The sequence below is a fragment of the Nannobrachium achirus genome (genome assembly GCF_963921795.1).
Source record: "Nannobrachium achirus genome assembly, chromosome: 15".
In the NCBI taxonomy this organism is placed as follows: domain Eukaryota; kingdom Metazoa; phylum Chordata; class Actinopteri; order Myctophiformes; family Myctophidae; genus Nannobrachium; species Nannobrachium achirus.
This window is the reverse complement of record NC_137822.1, coordinates 6,260,517-6,281,425: the sequence shown is the minus strand read 5'-3', so window position 1 is coordinate 6,281,425 and position 20,909 is coordinate 6,260,517. Positions and strand designations below refer to the sequence as shown.

The 20,909-nt window shown below is 41.9% G+C and overlaps 1 protein-coding gene and 1 long non-coding RNA gene across 2 annotated transcripts in view; both read left to right on the top strand.

Moving 5' to 3' along the window:
• Positions 1-20,909, top strand: part of ccdc62 (coiled-coil domain containing 62) — a gene marked incomplete at its 3' end in the record, with an annotated part of 82,116 nt that overhangs the window by 9,115 nt on the left and 52,092 nt on the right. The gene's annotated exons all lie outside the window — the stretch shown is intronic.
• LOC308299373 lies at positions 490-3,735 on the top strand. The gene is made up of 3 exons (XR_013962761.1): positions 490-1,577; positions 2,330-2,550; positions 2,765-3,735. It is a non-coding gene; the product is annotated as an uncharacterized lncRNA (long non-coding RNA).

Below are 20,909 nucleotides of genomic sequence, written 5' to 3'. Positions count from 1 at the left end.
CCGCGACCAAATACATGTCATTTTGGGGGTCCATGACATGAAAAAGTATGAGAACCAATGATTTAGAAGAAGGATTTAGAAGACATCGGGACAAAAATACTTGCACAAATGTTCATGATTTAAAAAGAAATAGCAGATCTACAAGCTGTGAGCTTGTATATCTGCTATTTTTATAGTTAAAGCATAAAATAATGGTTAGTGGTTCATATCTTAAGTGACACAGATTTGCGTTCAGGCCTAAATGGCTCCTTTAACTGGAAGAAACAGGCTCTAGGGTGGGTGGCCATCTGCCTTGACGATGTCGAGTGGAAGAGGGAGGGAGAGAGACAGAGAGAGATTTACAGAGGGTGGGAGGGAGACACAATGACGGACAACAACAATAATACAAACCGCAACGGCAAATAGTGACAATAACAAGAATAGCAGCTATAATAATAGACTGCTGTTGTATTCCATGTGAACCCTCGATCCGGGGGTCATGATGATCCATGGGAACCTGTGAAATGAAAAGAAACGAAGTCACGCACGCTGTTTTCACTTACAGCAGTGACAAAGTTTCAGTCTAAACAACCTTCGTCAAAACGGAGGCTAATAAACCACTTCTCTTAAGTGGGGACAGTGTGCGGGTCTTCCATCTTTTTTCATGTTGCACTGGTTGCCTGCTCCTATATGCACCTGTCCCAGTAGGTGTGCAAAAGGACCTTTCGCTACTAAACCTGTGAAATGAGAAAGCACAAAGGCTTCGGGGAAGACGTCCCAGAATGCTGGGTTGGTGAAATGTATCGATGCATACAGTGTTGGTAGTAATACGCACTGATGGGGGCACAGTGGTGCAGTGGTTAGCGCTTCACCTCACAGCTAGAAGGTCCTGGGTTCGATTCCCGCCGGGGGAAGCTGTGGGTGCTGGGGGCGTGTTCCTCCCTCCGCGTCATCAGCGCCCACACCCTAGGTGGGGTTGGCGATAGGGCCTTTCTGTGTGGAGTTTGCATGTTCTCCCCGTGTCTCCTAGGATAGATGCCCTCACAAAAACATGCAGTAGTCCTGGGTTCTATACTACCTCCCCCTAGCCAGCCAGGTGCTCCCCAATTCCCCTGGCGCGGCAGGGGGAGAGCGGAAACCAGGACTACAGGTTAGGTAGTTTGCACTGGGTGAGAAAATGGGTTGCAAAAAACGTGGGATAAAAATATTGAAAGGAAAAAAAAGTAATACGCACTGATAGGACACAAAACCTAGAGAAAGAGAAGGAAAGAGCGGGTGGAGATCAGATGAAGAGGGAGTCAGGGAGAGGAAGTGGTGATGGAGAGAGGAAGAGAGCGGGTGGAGATCAGATGAAGAGGGAGTCAGGGAGAAGAAGTGGTGATGGAGAGAGGAAGAGAGCGGGTGGAGATGGTCCTAAACAAGTATCTTCTTTCTCTCTCAGCCAAGGTGATTCAACGTGTGGATGTCTGGACCAGTTTTTGACTTCCCCAAGGATGACGACGTCTGGGCCTGTAAATGATAAAGGTTCTCTGTCAACAGTCACACAGCGAGACTCAGTCAGTGGTGACCTGGGGGTTTTCTCAGCAGCCTCAAATGATGTAAGTTATACTGTATAGCCCTTTATGTTAGGGATGGATCATTTCTATCTATTCTCAGGGTTCCCACGGTCATGAAATTCCTGGAAATATTTTGAAATTAGACAAATATTTTTCCAGTACTGGAAAAGTTTGGGAATTTAAGATCCTGGAAAAAAATATCTATGTATTGTCTTTGGTTATTGATTTAGTTAATACCTCTGAAATGACAAATTAAACATTGGCCAAATTGTCAAATATTAGAGGCAGAAATTGTGAAAATAGCCGATCTACATGCTCACAACGCTTCGCAACGCAAGGCGTTGTGAGCATGTTGATCTGCTATTTTCACAATAGAAACGTGTTATACACAATTCCTCAATTCGTCAGGGGGGTCCCCAGTTAAAATATGATTATTTCGGGGGTCACAGCCTGAAAAGGTTGAGAACCACTGGCATACACTACCTGTCTTTGGGCATTGCTGTTATATAGTCCTGGAAATTGGGTTAAATATTTTGGAAAAGTTTTGGAAATTAATTGGTGAAAATGTGTGGGAACCCTGTATTCTGTTTGCAACTAAATGAAATTAGTTTTGACCCGGGCAGACCTAAACTCCTTTTTTCCATCTACACGCTGAATAAGGATGCTAGGCTTCAAATGATTAAATAAATAACTGGAAAATCTCTCCCCAAAAGTATTACTCAAGTAAGTGAAGGGAATAGTGTATCCCCACATTTTGATAGCCATGTTAACGATATTCTTGTTTCTTTTGTCAGGGTAATTATTCATTCTCCACGTATTGTCTGCAGCGAATGCTGGATGAGTCGAGGGAGATGGTAGCCAGTTTGGATCTCAACACCCAGGCCTGCCTAAGCTCTTCACAGGACAATGTCATCGCTGTCGGACTCAGCGATAACCACGAGGGAAGGAAAAGTGAGCCCTCTCACCTCTACATGTCCAACAGTTCCCCCACAACTACACCATGTCCATACACAAGGTAAATCACTTGGACTCTTCTCCATTCTGGCCCCCAAACTGTGGAATGAACTCTGCCTTGCAATGTTTCGATGCTTGAGTTTTGGTTCATTTTGGTGTCAAAAATTGAAGTAACAACTCCTTTCAGTTTATGAACACCTTGGGAGCTATGACAGTTTGCCAAGATCTGATGTTGTTTGTTACCGTTACATAATAATGCTTTGTTTTTCCAACAGGTCAGCGAAACTCCACCCAAAGCCTGACCCCAGCACATAGCCAAAGATCTACAGAGGCAACCCAAGGTTCAACCCAAACCATTTCGAATACACAGAATTCTACAGTGCATAATTTCCCAATTAGTGATGCAAACATAAACAAAATGGTTTAAACAAAACTAACTGGACATATTTGTATTCTAATGGGCTACTAGCTCTTGACAGGAGTAACACTGTTGGAAAAAAGACCATGACTGGTGCTGTAATAGGTTTGTTTACCTTGCTAAGGAAGATAAACAAGAGTAAAACAGACTTACTCTTGTACCTAAATATCATTTAGGTTTATGATATTATGCTAGAACTTTTTATGTTTTCCATCTGCAATCATACTCTTAAGAATGTATGTACAGTATTACCTGTGTTCAAAAAAACAATCCAGACTGGGATTACAGTGCAGCACCAAATATGAAGGCCACTTTTATGAGAAAACTTAATGTTGAATGAATTATGCCACCAGGAAATCTGAAGGACTCTAATTAATGTTTTTATTTCATGATTTAGCTACTTTGTGTTTGTTCTAATTATGTATTCTATTGTATTTTTTATAAATATATTTGAGTAGGAAATGATCTTCTCCAGCATTTTCTATGAACGTTCTGTCAGGAGTGGGTGGTGTGAAAAGGTTCTACAGGATTGTTGAATAGTCAGACCTTTTTTATTGTTATAACAGTTTCACTGCCTACAAACTCAGAGAAAAGCTCTTGAAATGTACTTGAAATATTGTGCTAAACAGCTATTTTTTAACAGATGTTGAATTTGTATGTGTAGTTTTATACCTTGTAAGATATTCATGCAAAAACACATGGCAAGTTTGTATGAGGCTAATAAATTCTGAAATGTTATCTACTTCCCCATGTTATTTAATTGTAATTATGCCATGACAAGACAAGACAAGACAAGACAAGACAAGACAAGACAAGACAAGACAAAAGTGCTGGACATAACAGGACCGAACCTGGCATAGGCGATTTTAAGGGGTGTCCTTGGGTGCACTTGCACCCCCTGGCCACCAGGCGGCCATTTTCTTTTTTTTTCTTTTACTTTTCTTTTGTAATGTAACTTTATTTTATTATTATTAAATAAAACAGTGATCGTGGTTTGTAAAATGTGCACAAAAAGAGAGGAGGGGCAAGTCTTTCTGTTGCTAACTTGGCAGACTTGGCAGGCACTATGGGTGGTCTGTGAGATTAACACCATATAGGCATTTTACAGATTGAGAAAGAACACACAATTAAACTGCAGCAAATAATTGATCAGTATGCAAGTGCCAAAAACCGGAGGCTGCAGTTCATTGTGTAATAAGGATGATTGCTTGATGATTATTTTGATGTTTGTCCTGTGCTGCCTCTGCCTGCAAAATATAAGTAAATGAATTTGCTCATGGTGTTTAGAAAAAGAAGCACCTGTTTTGCATGTTTTTGTTTTGTTTATATTGTGTTACATTTGGGTAAAAAATAAACTGCAGAAACCCGTTAAAACAACAGGACAAAACTGCTAAAAAATGATTTTTTCCTGCACGCGCGTGCATGAGGTAATAGAAGTAGTCTTACTCGGTCTGTCTTGCACCCCCTGATAGAAGAGGCTAGAATCGCCTATGGAACCTGGGTTACTGGACAGTAGGGGACAAGAAAAGCAGACCAGACAACCAACAGTACAGAACTGACCAAAGGCAAACATAGGAGCTAGAGACCAGGGAAACTGGGAGAAGTAAGTGGAAGTAAGTACAGTGCAGAGACATGCTTCTGGAATGCAGGAGTCATGGTGCCTGAAGAGCAATCCTGTGGCCCGGCAGCTAGAGGGAAATCCCTGGGTCTGCTTGGTCAGATGGCCAGCAGCAGTTCTGGATGTTGAGATGGGGTTTGAGCATGGCACAGAGAAAGAGCTGACTCCATTCCCAGACAGGAAACGGATGTCAAATGAAGAAGTGACCATATTAACACCACAAAGATACCTTAATAACTGAATACATGAATGATTCTACAAAAAGTTATAATGTAAATGATAACGTGCTAAATATTATTATAAGACATTTATATGACAATGATCACAATTATAAGGCTTGATTAATTATAATCTCATTATATAACCCCTGATTATTCCTCATAACTGCTGTCTCCTGAGTGACCAAGTTACTTCTGCATTTGTTGTTTTTCCATTTTAACCAACATTCCCCCATGTGACCCTTCATAACAGGATGTAAGTTTGTGGTAATCTGTCGTGTGTGTACACAAAAAAGACTCTAAAGAACATAAAGCGAGTTCAGTTTATACCCTTCTTCATTGATTCCACTGATCCCGCACCCAGGAACCCTGCCTGAAGCTGTCCAGAAGAGCTACTAAAAGTAAATATGAGTAGAGCGAACCTTTTTGTGAAATGTCTGTACATTTCTCTTCACCTTTAGCCTTTAACAACTCACAAATAATATTTTGCATCCATCATTTAAGCAGTACAAAGATGCTTGTCTTCAGCTTGATCTAGAATTAAGGGAAAACAGGGTTGAAACGCTGATATACAAGCTCAGTCTTGGAGACAGTTTAGGCATAGTTTTACTGCGGTTAGGGTTTGGGTTAGGTTTAGGCATAGTGGTTAACATTCACCAGGTTAGCATTCACCAGCGTTGGCAGGTTAGCATTTCACCAGGTTAACATTCACCCGCGTCAAAAAGATGTGCCGTCGAAAAGATGCTATGTCGAAATGATGAGGCCTACTATACAGGAGTTCATTATTTAATGAGGTAACAAACATTAGGCGTGTAGCAATGCTGCCACAATGCAAAGTGTTGTGAGCGTGTAGTTCAAGCAGAGATGTTTATTTTTTCCTGAAAATATTTGAAAGTATAAAATAAGGCTTATAGCTGATTAAACACTTACGTTAGTTAGGCTATGCCATGGCCCATACCACAGATGATAGCCTATACCATAGACATAGAAAGGTAGACGCCTCCTTCGGCTAGGGGGCGTATGCATTGAGCAACTAAGGGAATCTTTGTCGCTTCCGTGTTCATTGCTTCCACGTGCTTCACACATACGGAAGTCGGTAAGCCAATCAGAAGCAGGTGGGGGCTGGTCTTTACGTATGCAGCCTGTAAGAACAGCTGAGCAGCGCAACATCGGAACTGGCTCTGTTGAATTGAATTGTGGTCCTCGGATAAGTCACGGAAAAGACATGCTGTGATTGGCCAGTAGTCACTTTGACTGACAGCGTTCCCTTAGTTTTTTCAGGAAGTCCGGACTAGAACTTTTGCACATCGCTCCAATTAACTGCAGAGGCGAACGAGGCATCTACCTCTTTATATCTGTGGCCTATACTATACTCTATGATGTCTCCTATGATCACAATGTGGAAATGATGTAATGCCCAGCCTGGAATGGCAGGTCTAAACAGGTGTGTGTTCATGGGAGTGGCCAGAAAGAGAGAAACTGAGGCAGACAGATAGTCAGACAATCTGATCTGAATTAAGCCCCGCTTCCAATGATTCGGTGACAAAGTCGGACAGAAATAAAGTTTGTGACGTGAGAGAAATGGTAAGTCATTTCATGTTTACTAGTACGTTGCAGAACTTGACATGCGTATGCAATGTGTAGCCTGTTTGTACATAAGTTAGTCTCAACATTAAAGTACTACTATATTTGCGGTTTTAATGGCTGGAACAGCAGCTCCCGAACGGCGAGTATCGGAAGTAGCCACTGCTGCACTGAACTGCAGTCCCACTGGAAACATAACAGAAACACAATAGCTCAGACAAAGTCATTCGAGCGGCCTATTCTTGTTATGGGTGTATAGTTTAAGAAAACGTTTGAAAAAAATATGGAAGTAACACCAATAACACCAGAGAAAGACGAAATAACGCCCCCAGAAATATTGAAAGGAGACTTCCAGTAGGACATGTTATTGCTACTAGGGAGCATCCGCTTTATCTCGCACTCATCGTTTCTATTTCCGTTTGCCAGACTGTATGCAAGCCCCCAGAACGGCTTGTAAACATTGAAGGGCCGCCCTACTGGCCAAAGCTGGAATTTCAGGCGGAGTGAAACATACATGCACGAGCATAAGAGCGCGCCGCTGGGGTCAAGCCCCCAGAACGGCTTGTAAACATTGAAGCGGCCGCCCTACTGGCCAAAGCTGGAATTTCAGGTGGGGTGAAACATACATGCACAAGGCCACGAGCATAAGAGCGCGCCGCTGGGGTCTACAATAGGGTTCAATTGACGTTGACGTCGTTCGTGACGTCATTACGTCTCAGCGTCAAACATTTCCTCTACCTAGAGGCCAATTTCCCCCAGAATGCACCTGGATTAGCTACTTCCGCATGCTTCAAAACGCCACTGAGCACTTGCATTGAAGTGAATGGCTGGGGGCGTGGCTGTCCGCTCTATAGTCTATATGTTACAGTTAGTCTGGGTAACTCGGTTAGTTTGGGGTAAGAGCGCTCGTTTTGTATTTCACCACACCCCCCTACCACCACCTGGATCAATTCACTTTGATAGTGTGACTAATCAACACATCACCTGTGTAATTATGTGTATTCATTCTGTGTAGTTCTGCTTAACTCAGTTACTGCCAATTAAATATGCCCTCGAGTGGCATTATTGCCAGAAAATCTCCATAGACTACCATGTAATTTATAGTGCACAGATCATGCACGCCCATGCACAGATCATGCACCATGTTTGTGCAGGCTGTTCACAGCTTTCAAACAAAAAAAAAGATTGGAAATCCGTTCAGGCATTCTTGAGATAATAGCCATTATGTTTTACATTATGTAAGCAAAGATGGCTGCCCTGTATGAAAGATGGGGTTGTATGGGGGGTGGAACATGCAAAATCGCGATTGAAATCATGTTTACTAGATTTAATGTGGTCCAAATTTTTTTTTTTAAATAAAAAAAATAAATAAAAAAAAAATGTTTTTTTTCTAAGTAAAAGTCGCCAAAAGTCGTCTGGCAGGGAAGTCCATAGTGAGAAAGTTGATCTGAAAGTCGTTTGGCACTGTATAAGGGTAGGGCGCCACCAAAATGACGGCGTCGTGCCAGCGTCGGACGGCGAAAAAAAATGAACCGGGGCGAATTGAGCGTCCGACGCTGACGTTGACATCGGCAGTGGAGCACCCTTCATTGATTAAAACGGGAGCGTTGATGTTGACACGACGCTCGACGCGCCCGGTGGAGCCGGGGGGTAATCAACACTAGATAGTGACAACACAACAACCCACTGTGTGGTATGTATACGCTGACGTCATTCGTCCGCGTCCTCTCCTTCCTTGTTGTATGGATCAATGCCACCGCCTGCTCCACCTCACGCCGCTCAACGAGCGCTCCTGTTCTCAATCTAACTGAACCTCAAACTAACTGTTACATACCGGTATACTCTATGGCTGGGGTCTACAATAGGGTTCAATGGACGTTGACGTCGTTCGTGACGTCATTACGTCTCGACGTCAAACATTTTGGCCTCTAGGTAGATGCCAATTTCCAATTGCACCTGGATTAGCTACTTCCGCATGCTTCAAAACGCCACTGAGCACTTGCATTGAAATGATAGCGGGGAATACGTTTGCAGGGACACCGCACTGTGAAAAGATGACAACTTCTGCGAATATTCAGCCCCACCTCCTTGAACGGTTTCTGCCTCATATCTTGACCAGGCTTTTCTCTTCACAGATGAGTAAGTCTGGCTACAAGAGGCTAGCAGAGGAAAAAGTCCTCAAAGGTGACAGACAGCAGCATGCACCAGGGACCAATGAGGTGAAGCGAACATCACCATCACAGCAAAAATCTGTTGATAAATGATAAGAGTCTCTTATTAAGAGACTAGGCTAAGTAAAGTACATTAACTCAATACTGTACTTAATTACAATTCTGAGGTATTTATACATTACTTGAGTATTTCCAAATTCCAATACTTTTACCATACCCTTCATCTCAGAGGCAAAGATTGTACTTCCACTACATTTTAATTGGAAATCTTTAGTTCCTCTTACTTTGAAGATGATTATTTTTACAAAACATACATGAACCACTTCAGCTCACAATTTTGCGTTGCAATGCATAGATCTTGTATAGATCTGCTACTTTCAAAAGATTTTTAGACATTTGAAAACCTGATGGGACATTCTGCACAATGAGTACCTTTACTTTGGTACTTTAAGTACATTTTGATGCCAATACCTTTACTTAACCGAGAAGGCCTTGCCTTGCAGCGTCGCTGGTTCGAGTCCCAATCCTGTTGTCACTGATTTACTGCCCAAGTGCTCACTATGTTAACGGCAATATTATATTGCAATATACTATACAAACCATTACCATATAAAGTTGAAAGTGTAGCGAGCATGTGGTTGGGACTGGGAGAAGGAGAAAGAGCATGTCAGAGCTTTGTTATGTGAGCTACAACTGCTATTTTTGCTTTGAGTAGAATGTCCCTTTGACTGGCCCTTTGGTGTGCCTTGTTGGAGACCAAAAGTTTGAAAACCACTAGCTCATTGCAGGAAACCGCTAATGGTATTGACCAATCAATTGTATTTACCCCAGTTAAGTTAGTAATCTGTCTTTCTAATAAGTACTGCCATTAGTTAAAAAATGATTACTGTTTATGAGCCATAATGTCTCATGTATTCAATTGTGTATATTCCGGTAACTCCTGTTTGGTCTTCCGTCCAGGAGATTGAGAAGACCCAACTGCAACAACAACTGCAGAAGCGTGCAGAGGTCATCGTGGTGGCCAAGTATCACGAGATACTCTCCGAACTGGATGTCAGCAGGGCTGAAAAGCTCGGGGCCACGGTACAAGTTTATGGTTTTATTGTTACAAACATGACATTCGGTCTGCAGCAACATAAAGTAGGACGCACGGACGGACGCACGGACGGACGGACGGACGGACGGACGGACGGACGGTCGGACGGAGGGGAAAACATACTCTCCCCAATACTTTTGCTGGTGGAGACAATAAACAGACAGACTGCAACAATGTCTATGCAGGAGAATAATTTTCAAATGTTTTTCAGTGCCTATGTCCATTTATTGAGAATATTGAGTTTGTTGCTGCTGCTGAATGATAGGACTACTGCAATGTTTTAACACAAACAAGCACCATGTGTGTGTGTACAGGACAAATCTGGATCCTTAAGAGATTTCTAATCTTGATATGTAATGTTTGTATTTTGTGTGCCTTCTTTTTTCAGGGTAAAGTCTTTCAAAAGAACATCCCGAAGGTGAAGGAGAAAACATGCTGTCTATGTTGCTAACAAGTAAAAATGGCATCGTGGGGAATTAATATTTCCGGACTAAAATGACAGACAAGATGGAAAATATACCAGTGGAGACAGCTGAGAGAAGTATAATCATGTTGATGCTTGGACAGGCCTGATCGTAAAAGACTGTCACGTACCACCTCAAAATCACTCATTGATGTCTATGATGTTTGCTTGTTTAATACTCATGGTTCTCAACTCCTGGGCATGGGTGCTCCGAGTTCTTCTGGTTTTTACTTTTGCCATGACACGAAAACCAGCAGGACTCATTTAGACCTGTGATATCACGGTAATGCAGTTAACAATCTTGCACAGCACTAGCAACTATATGGGTCCCATGCAGGATTGAGGTTGAAAGACACTGATTTAGCGTCATTTAGGGACATACCGGTATACAGGTACAGTATTTTCTGGACTATAAGGCGCACCTGACTATAAGGCGCACTGTCAATGAATGGTCTATTTTCAAACTGTTTTCATATATAAGGCGCACCTGACTATAAGGCGCACATAATAGACGCTACCGTTGCGTTATGCATCAAACAGATGGAGCTGTGCTAAAGGGAATGTCAATGTCAATGAATGATCCATATATAAGGCGCACTGGACTATAAGGCGCACTGTAGTTTTTTGAGAAAATTAAAGGCTTTTAAGTGCGCCTTATAGTGCGGAAAATACGGTACTCTTTTTCACTTATGTGTAGCTTGTCAATTGTAATGGTACTGTTGTTAATTCAGCTGCTTTTTCAGTCTCTTTTTTTTTATGGCTACATTTCTAACCAGCCCTCTGAGTTGGAATATGGAGCGTGGAATATCATGGTATATACAGTATATGTTATTAGTAATGTGTTGAATTCACTCAGTAAACATATATACTGTGTGTGTGTGTGTGTATATATAGATTAAAAAAATTGACACATTTTAATCGCACTTAGTTTTTGCACCACAGAACCTTCAGTTTCGGGCATTCGAATCAAGAAGAGAACAAACGCAAAGGGAGAAGTAGCCGATCAGAGCGCTTTGCTTGGCCCAGTGGATGCAAAATTTAGATTTAAAAAACTCACTCGTTCATTTACTCGTACAACAAAATGTGTTTTACTTGAAAAAAATGCTTCTCAGGTAAAATATTAATATGCGATTGAAATTCGATTAATTGTGATTAATTAATAACATCCTATTATTATATTTCCTGGTGGTATTACAATAATAATACCACATATCAAACACATTTTCTATGTTGTTATACATATTAACAACATCCATGAGAAATAACTGTCTGATAGAGTAAAAAGCATTTACTCGTATCCCTGTTCATTTGAAATGGATGAAATGCAAAATGTTAAAAATGTTAAATATTAATTTTGAGGTTTAAGGGACTCTTGGAACCCAAACTTACAAAAATAAATGTATAAACTATAAAATGTATGGTGGAAAATAGCAGATCTACAAGCCCACAACGCATTACACCATTTCAGACAAGTATACGTTGTCCACCACTGTCATTCAATACCTCAAAATGCAGTGGATCAAGTCAAAAATCTACGTTGGGGGACCTACTGTATTTTCAAATCAATCACCTAATTTTATTAGGTTGAAATTAAGTCCATGCTACACTCTGGTAGAGATGTTTGCAGTTGAGGGAGGAATCCCTATGGCCGCAATCACACATATGCGTGAGACATCTTCTCTATATCGTTTGAGAATGAGGGGGGAGGGGGGTCCAAGTCACGTGGTTTCATGTCGTTGCCGTGTCTCTTGCTCAACCGAAGGCTGTCTTTTGACAAAAAAAAACACTTGACCTTCATTGAGAATGAATTGGATTCACCCACCCCCCCTCATTCTCAAACGACACGGACACGATAGCTGTCGCAAATGTTTGGACGGTGCCTAAAAGATAAGGTAAGATAAGATAAGTAACAAACATAATATTGCCAAATTAAACAAAACAAGACAAAGTGTGTGCTGAGTGAATATTATGATCAATCCAAGTTAGCAGTGCATTATGAGCAGTGTAGAAATCAGATTTCTTCTTAACAGAGAGAAGAGGTTTTTTTATCCATTTAGTATTCTTTCTAGTAAGGGTTTATGATATTCTGTGTTTTTGTTTGCATGTTAACATTTGTGTGTCTACAGGTGTAATGTACAGTCTTTGTAAAAAATAAATAAAAAGACAATGCTGATAAAGAATCTAAATAATCCCTTTGCTGTCAAATCAAATGTCAGTTGAAGAAAATTTTCTGCATCAATATAATGATATCCCTCTATTCCATCCATGAGTAATCAGGGTTTTTGCAGGCCGTCCCTGCCATGCCTAAGCCATAACTGTATTCCATGGGTCTTCAACAGGCAGTCCAGGACCCCTACGGGTAACGGGTTCCTCAGAAATACTGGGTGCCCAGGTAAAAAAAAGAATATACTAAAAGCATACCTTAGTTGAATGTTTTAAAGTATATTTTTAGTATGGCTGTACTTTTGTATTCTACTAAAATTCTACTAAATTGTACTTAAGTACTACTTAAGTACTACTAAAGTTAAACTTAATTGTACTTATAGTGTAATAAGTGTGCTGAAATGACCCAACATTTTTTCCCAAACTTTAAGTGTACTTAAAGTGGCAGTGAAAAAGTATACCCATGAGTGGTCTAAATGCACTTCTAGGAACCCAACTGTCAGATTTTATTTTATATATAGGGGAAAATCTCACTTTTTCGACGGCGCATCATTTCGACTAAGGGTTAGGTTTAGTTTTACTGAGGTTAGGGTTTGGGTTAGGTTTAGGCATAGTGGTTAACATTCACCAGGTTAGCATTCACCAGTGTCGGCAGGTTAGTATTTCACCAGGTTAACATTCACCCGCGTCAAAAAGATGTGCCGTCGAAAAGATGCTATGTCGAAATGATGACACACTCCCATTTATAGCATTGGCCTACTGTACAGGAGTTCATTATTTAATGAGGTAACAAACATTAGGCGTGTAGCAATGCTGCCACAATGCAAAGTGTTGTGAGCTTGTAGTTCAAGCAGAGATTTTTCTTTTTTTCCTGAAAATGTTTTAAAGTATACAATAAGGCTTATAGCTGATTAAACACTTAAGTTAGTTAGGCTATGCCATGGCCCATACCACAGATGATATCCTATAGCCTATACTCTATGATGTCTCCTATCACAATATGGAAATGATGTACCAGTAATGCCCAACCTGGAATGGCAGGGCATTCCAGGCTGTGGAAACAGGTGTGTGTTCATGGGAGTGGCCAGAAAGAGAGAAACTGAGGCAGACAGACAGTCATTCTGATCTGAATTAAGCCCTGCTTCCAATGATTCGGTGACAATGTCGGACAGAAATAAAGTTTGTGACGTGAGAGAAACAGTAAGTCATTTCATGTTTACTAGTACGTTGCAGAACTTGAAGCGAGAATGCAATATGTAACCTGTTTGTTTTAAGTACATAAGTTAGTCTCAACATTAAAGTACTACTATATTTGCGGTTTATTTGCGGATATGTGCGGCTTATATAGGCCTAGGTAGTATTAAAAGAGTTGTGCAGAGGGCAAAGTCCTCAAAGGTGACAGACAGCAGCATGCCATGCACCAGGGACCAATGTATGAGGTGAAGCGAACATCACCATCACAGCAAAAATCTGTTGATAAATGATAAGAGTCTCTTATTAAGAGACTAGGCTAAAGTAAAGTACCGGTACATTAACTCAATACTGTACAATTCTGAGGTATTTATACATTACTTGAGTATTTCCAAATTCCAATACTTTTACCGTAGCCTACATCTCAGAGGCAAAGATTGTACTTCAAGTTCCACTACATTTTAATTGGAAACCTTTAGTTCCTCTTACTTTGTAGATGATTATTTTTACAAAACATACATGAACCACTTCAGCCTATATCGGCCATTTGAAAATAGACGATCTATAAGCTCACAATTTTGCGTTGCAATGCATAGATCTTGTATAGATCTGCTACTTTCAAAAGAATTTTAGACATTTGAAACCCTGATGGGACATTCTGCACAATGAGTACTTTTACTTTGGTACTTTAAGTACATTTTGATGCCAATACTTTTACTTAACCGAGTAGGCCTATTTCTACATTACAGTATTGATAATCTCTCAAGAACAGACTGAAGGATTTTTTTTTTACTATGGCTATTGGCTAGCCAGATTGCAGTATTGATTGATACTTTTACTTAAAAATGTGAGTAGGCTACTTTTTACACCATAATAGTAGCCTAGGTCTTCTTGATGTTGATTGATGAAAATGTTTGACCACCTATAGCTAGCCTAATTGATGGTAGGCATAAGGGCTGTAAATCTCTGGCGTTTTGGGAAAATGTAAAAGAAAACAACAATAATAGCTTAATTTTAAAACTTTGTTTATATAGCACCTTTCAAAACTGCGTTACAAAGTGCTTTACAAAGAAAACAACAAAAGAACAACACACAAAACAATCAGCCTACTTTATAACTATCAATAAAGGCAGGTAAAGCCCTAAAATATACCTTAAAAACAATAATAACTAGAAGCAGTGCTCTTCCGAGCACAGATCTCCACCAGGCCAGGAAGGTTATTCTGGCCGTATAATAGGCCAATATGAAAATGGTGCCAGGTCTTCTTCGGCCTTTCACAGCCACTTCACGGATGCTGCATGCATGATTTGCATGATAACAGAGGGCCAATGTTATTCTGCATGACTGGGGGGATTTTACATTTTTGAAACACACTGTTGATGAAATAGAACCGTCCTAGTAGTGTGTGTGTGTGTGTGTGTGTGTGTGTGTGTGTGTGTGTGTGTGCGTGCGTGCGTGCGTGCATGTGTGTGTGTGTGATTTAAAAATGTATGCTGTATTTATGCGGTAAATGCTTACTGAGGTTCTGCATCCACTGGGAAGGATGTTTTGATGATTGATTTGACCTCTATGGACCCTTTATAAAACATTTAGCCCCCAGGTCCCTCGCAAAAATCCTGGCAATCCAAAGACACTTTTTCAAATAAGTCAACCATGAGGATTCCAAACCTGACACCATTTTAATCATAACCATGGCATCACCCGACCTGAGTGAGTGGGAGGAGGGTGTGGTGTTGGAGTGGTGTTGGAGGAACATTAAACTGGAATGTAACTTATGCTGTTTAATAGTTGTCACGCACCCCCAAACTCCCTCTCTGCAAACATGTTATTGTTGACACTGGGTGTTGACACTTCTCCAACAGGATCTGGCATGTCCGGGTACCTGTGCCTCCCTCGGGGCTCAAGGTCAAATTTTCCTATGAGCCCGGCCCCCACGCCAGAACAGGATGCAAATAACAGCCGTGTGTCTTCCTCCTCCTTGTTCTGCAGCATCTCCCCTTCCCCGTCGGATTGGTTAACTCAATGCTTGTCTTCTTCCTCACCCTGTCTTTTGGTCTGCATCCTCCTCATCCTGTGTCACACTGTTCTCTTTGGATCTGTGGAGATTAGCTGGTAACGGACGGACGGACGGAGTGGAAAACATACTCTCCCCAATGCCTTCGGCTGGTGGAGACAATAATAATAAAAACTATGTAGAAAGCAATGCAGATAAACAAGTTGGACTACATATGCCTATTTGGCTACAGGTGATTGGTGAAATAGGCTACCCGTGCAGATAGCTGAGAATAAAGAGGAATAGGCATTAAAAGTTGATCTGTAGAAGTGAGTTTTAAGGATAGATTTAAAACGGGGCACAGACTCAGCAAGACTGATCTCTGGTGGAAGGGCATTCCGAAAGCAAAGGCCATGCGACCTTTTGTTTTTAACTGACCTTTTGTAATGTCCAGTCCAGGAGTGCTTTATTTGGCAAGTAGGGCAGTAGGTCAGAGATATGCCTGGCCTTATTGAATTCTGAACTCAATTGGCAGCCAGTCCAGGGATGTTAAAATGTCCAAAATGTTTTAATATTTATATATTTTTCCTCAAAGAAAATGATAGCAAAAAAGCAGATATACAAGCTCACAGCCATCGTGATGTGTCATGTTGTTGCGAGTTTGTAGATCTGCTACTTTTTGCTTTCTCTGTATGAGGATGTGCACTGTGCAGTAACCTAGGTGGTTAAACTGAATTGGGATTTGGTAGGAAAATGCCAGGTCCACTCATTCCGGATGGAGGGGGAGGGGGTGAAAGAAGGAAGGCACTCGAATGGGCAGTTCCTGAGTCAATGCTGGTTTACTTTTGAACACACGTTTGTTCAAATTATAGTGTTTTTAGTAGCTATCTAGGCAAATTTTAAAACCTAAAAATAAAATAAATGATCAACATATTAACTGACACTACACTGTGTCTGCTCATTATAGGACATTTTCTTGTTTAAGGTTATGGGACAGTCTGAAAATGAATCCACTCAAGATGCTGAGGTCGTACTTGTTTTGTCCTGTTGGTTGGTTTCCTGTCCATGTCAAAGGCTAAGCATCATAGCCTTGACTTTCTGAGACACGTGTTTTCCCCCTGGCTACAGATGGCAAAATGTCATGAAGAAATCTGTCAGAACACAAAATACTCTGGGTTCACTGGAGCGACTGGTTAAACAGGACTGGCGGAAGTGCGTAAATGTGGAACTGTGGCGTCAGTGGGAAAGAGGGAGTCCCACTTCTGATCCTTCAGAATTCCAGAAGCTTGCCAGTCCTCTTTTACCAATGCCCCAGAGCCGAAGGAGGCGTCTACCTATATGTGTCTAGGGTGAAGCCCACCAAACAAGATCACAAAGTGGTCCTCTTCTCTCATGTGCACTCTCTTTTCAGACTACTTCCCTCTGGTGGTCGACTACAATAAAATCCTGCAAAAAAAATGATTTATAATAAGTTTAATAATGGACACAAGGCCATGGCTGAGCAAGTTCATGTTTTTATGAGAACAAAACTGCCATTTTAACCATTATTATAATGGAAAGTAATGGGACGAATAGTGGGAAGATGCAATACTGAAGTCAAAGGTCACCAGAGGTCGGATAAAAAGTGGTTCCACGTCTAAAATCAAACCTTGTGGTATGAAGATGATATGCTGAAAGTTTCATGCTTCTGTCAAAAAGTGCACAATTGGTTTGGTTAACCGCCCACTAGTGTGCCTTGTTGGAGACCAAAAGTTTGAAAACCACTAGCTCATTGCAGGAAACCGCTCTTGCCTGGTAAGACCAATCAATTATATTTACCACAGTTGAGTTAGTAATCTGTCTTTCTAATAAGTACTACCATTGGTTAAAAAATGATTATTGTTTATGAGCCATAATGTCTCATGTATTCAATTGTGTATATTCCGGTAACTCCTGTTTGGTCTTCCGTCCAGGAGAATGAGAAGACCCAACTGCAGAAGGATGTAGAGGATATTAAGGTCATCGTGGTGAACAACTATCACACGTTCTCCGATATGGAAGACAGGGCTGAAGTGCTCGGGGCCCAGGTACAAGTTTATGGTTTTATTGTTACAAACATGACATTTGGTCTGCAGCAACATAAAGTGGGCCGTAGAGTCGGTGTAGAGGCCTCCTGAGAAAAAGAAGGTCCCTGGTTCACATCCCGGTCCCGGCCTCGGTCTATGTGTTGAAGTGTCCCTGAGCAAGACAAGCAAACAGTTAACTACTGCCCCTAACTGCGCTGTAATTATAGTACCCTTGGTAAATGCAGAGGACAAAAGTCACGTATGTGCCAAATATGGACTCGACCCCCCAGTCTCAGGGTAGACACTCTAACCCCAAGGCCACTGAGTTATTACAGTGGGAGTATGGACTGGTAAATTGAAGCGGTTGACTTCAATATATGTTTTCACTCGATATCACAGGATCAGTGTGGAAGTCCCTGGGTTGAACTGACAAAATAAACATTATATCCCTGTCACAGAAACATTGGTGAGCATTTGCCTGTGGTGGGGGACACAAAAAAAAGAAAATCCTCAACCCACCAGGGTTCAGTTAGGTTCTTGAAAGGAGCGTTTGTTTTCGGTGATGACGACGGAGGCACGCCGTCTCAGGCGACCATGAGCCATGTGAGACACCGCCGAGCGAGCGGCAGCGAGCGAGTCGAGCGTTGCGACGGTTGCATGAGCCAACTCAGTGCTGTTACCGACTTATGTGCCGTTATGGACAGAATAGTAAATGTTCAGCCCCTGACTTTCGGTACCTCCGCGCGGTCCAAGTGAATACAACGCGGGGCGGATCTTAACTGAAGCCTGGTGGGTATTAGATACACGCACATAAAAGCACCAAAAAAGGTATTGCAAAACTATTACCTCTTCCTCCCTGAAAACACAAAAAGAACTTTGGTATGGTTTTTAAATTATAAGAAAGGTAAGCATTGAAGAATCAAAGTAAGATTTAAGAATCGAAAACATGTACTGTTACTCCTCCAACTTAGTGCAAGATGCAAATAGCCACAGGTAGACAGTCTAGACACTCTCTGGACATTACACGACAGGCATTGATTAAAGGCTGTTGTGATCACTGGTTTTCAACTTTGTTACTACAGCTTTCAGGGGTCTTGAAAGAGCCCAGGGAATTAACTAGGAAATGTCATCTTGATGTCTATAAATACACCTTAGTGGAGCTAGATGGGAAAACAAATGTACAATTTGCATCCTGATTGTGCTTTATGGGTCTATTTTTAGAAAGGTATTTCCTATTGTTTCCTAAGAATGAAGTGAACTGATCTCCCTGGGTACAATCTCTCGAAACAGAGTCAATGCTGGCTACGAGAGAGACAGACCGAGTGGGTGTCGCCCTTTCTTTTATGCCACAAGGCGCATGTCCGTCCGGGGGTCAGTTAAGGGGGTCACCTATTTCCCACATTGGCCTGTTACATCACAGGGTCGCTTTGAAAAGAGAACACCAGCACTCACGGTTCAGTCCTTTTAAGGCACTTTTTTTATTATCTTAAGGTCGGTATGGAAAGCTGCAGAGCAGCAACAAACGGACGCGTTTCGGCATTAAGCCTTCATTAAGCCTACATCACAGGGTCGCACAGTCTTCTAAGGATGGATGGCCTGCCTGCTTGAGAAACACTAGCAGGCATGCCAAGAAAACTGCTGTGAAATTATAAAGACAACTATGAGGCATTGTTGTTTTACTGTAGAGTGAATACAGACAGGATGAAACGTAACACAGGTCAGAGGTCATGACCTAGGCCCAAAACACAACAAGGTTTCCTTTTGGTATGCATGTTGACTGATTGAACCACCAGGACATCCCAGCTGTGAAATCTAGAAGAACACAGAGAAAACTAGAAGCAGTGCTCTTCCGAGCACAGGTCTCCACCAGGCCAGGCATCCTGGTGGTGCTATAATAGGCCAATGTAAAAAGGGTGGCATGTGTTCCTTGACCTAGTGGGAATATGTGTGGCAAATTTCACGGTAATCGCAAGCTGCATTGATGATTTGAGGCATTTTGTTAAAACATTTAGCAATCCTGCAAACTTTGGAAGCCAATATTAGCCAATTAGGATGGAATATGAAATATCAGACGGATTGGACTTCATCACATGACTATAGAGATACTGTGTACCAATGTGCATGATTGTTGGAGAAAATCTGATGGAGTAATAGCAAAGAATGTGTTTTACATAAGTTGTCCTCCTGGTGGCGCTATAAAAGGCCTATGTGAAAAATGCAGGGAAAGGGTTTTTCCTTGGCCTCTAGGGAGTGCGCTTACAAAGTTTGAAACTGATCGGTGGAGTTATAGGTAAAACCACAAATCGGCCTGTTATAGCGCCACCATGAGGCTGATTTTTTTTTTTTAAAGTGGCATTTCTTCCTCGGCCTAGTGGGAATGTTTGTGTGCGATTTCATGATAATTGCACTTTGCGTTTGTGATTTGAGGCATTTTGTTCAAAACGGCTCAATCCTACAAACTTTGGAAGCCAATCTTAGCCAATAAGGATGGAATATGCAAAATCGGACAGATCCATGTCGATCACATGACTACCGATTTGTAGGCTTTTTGGACAAAATCTGTAAGAGTAGTGTACAGAAATGTGTTTTGCGAACCTCTGCCTCATGGTGGCGCTAGAACAGGCCCATTTGCAAAATGTAGGTCAGAGGTTCTGAATTGGCATTCCCCATGCTTTTGCTGGTGGAGACAATAAACAGACAGACTGCAACAACTTCTATGCAGGAGAATAATTTTCAAATGTTTTACAGTGCCTATGTCCATTTATTGAGAATATTTGAGTCTGTTGCTGCTGCTGAATTACAGGACTACTGCAATGTTTTAACACAAACAAGCATCATGTGTGTGTACAGGACAAATCTGGATCATCCTTAAGAGATTTCTAATCTTGATATGTAATGTTTGTATTTTGTGTGCCTTCTTTTTTCAGGCTAATATCTTTGAAAAGACCACCCTGAAGAAAAAGACCACGGGGTGGGGGGAATGGTGTAACCTGCTGTAGAAGTTATCCATTATTGCGACCGTCAGGTCGCACTTACTATCAAAACCACCACAAAGTGTAAGTAACTCCGTCCGTCCGTCCGTCCGTCCGTCCGTCCGTCCCTCCGTCTGTCTGTCACATCTCACACGTCACACTCTTGCCCTGCTCATATCTCCGCAACCGTTGCCCCGATCCATGCCAAATTTTGCACACACGTTCCTTGCCTGCCAAACTACAACCTCCAAGGACCCCCGGAGTTCCAGGGACCCCCAGGTCCCAAACCACCACAAAGTGTAAGTAACTCCGTCCGTCCGTCCGTCTGTCTGTCACACCTCACACGTCACACTCTTGCCCTGCTCATATCTCCGCAACCGTTGCCCCGATCCATGCCAAATTTTGCACACACGTTCCTTGCCTGCCAAACTACAACCTCCAAGGACCCCCGGAGTTCCAGGGACCCCCAGGTCCTGGGGGACCCCCAG